Source organism: Crotalus tigris, unplaced genomic scaffold, assembly GCF_016545835.1.
Source record: "Crotalus tigris isolate CLP2741 ecotype Arizona unplaced genomic scaffold, ASM1654583v1 scf7180000021316.82365, whole genome shotgun sequence".
In the NCBI taxonomy this organism is placed as follows: Eukaryota; Metazoa; Chordata; class Lepidosauria; order Squamata; family Viperidae; genus Crotalus; species Crotalus tigris.
Window position 1 is genome coordinate 28,229 of NW_024098450.1, and position 988 is coordinate 29,216.

Genomic DNA, 988 nt, shown 5'->3' on the forward strand with positions numbered 1-988 from the left:
GAGGGGTCCTTGGTGCTCCCATCTCTCCTCGGGTGTCCAATCGTACGTGGACATATAAAGAATTATTATTCTATTCTATTCTGTTCTGTTCTGTTCTGTTCCACTCCACTCCACTCCACCCCACTCTACCCCACCCCCCACCCCTATTATCTTTAATAGGAGGAAAGATAATCTGCAGAATCAAGGTTTAGTCTTACCTGATCTTCTAATCTTCCAAACTTTGCAAAGTTCTTCTCTTCACTTGATGGATTTCCACACTCTCCTCTCCTCTCCTCTCCTCTCCTCTTCTTTCCTCTCCTGCCACCTCCGATCTTGTCCACTCTACACCACTCTCCTCTCCTTAGCTCTCCTCCGATCTTCTCCAATCTCGTCCACTTCACTCTCCTCTCTTCGACTTAAACACAGTACGACTCCTCTCCTCTCCTCTCCTTAACTCCACTCTGACCACCTCCGATCTTGTCCTCTCTATATCACCCTCCTCTCCTTAGCTCTCCTCCGATCTTCTCCAACCTCCTCCACTTCACTCTCCTCTCCAACACAACAGAACACAATACAACTCAACTCCCTCCTCTCCTCGCCTCGCCTCAACTCGCCTCAGATTTCCTGTCCTCAAGCTTGGCTTTATATATCTGCCCTCAGGGGTGACATCACAGCATTACTGATGACCTCACAATGGGCAGCTGATATCCTGACCCCAGGGGCCTGTAAGGACCCAGCTCACTTTCCATCTTGAGAAGACAGAACGCCTGGAAAGTCTCTTCCAACAGGGATCTTTATTCAGAGAAACCGATTGCAGGCATCCTAGACAGGATCTGGGGGATCCTCTCCCACCCTTCCGTGTTTTAAAGTGTTCCCAAGCAACCCCATCCCACAGTTCTTCCGGGCGAGTCAATTCGGCAGATTTCTAGTTGTTAAGTCCAGGGAAATATAGCATCAGTCCGCTCCATCAGCACGATCACTTATTTTCTCTTTTCCCAGATCCCAGGCA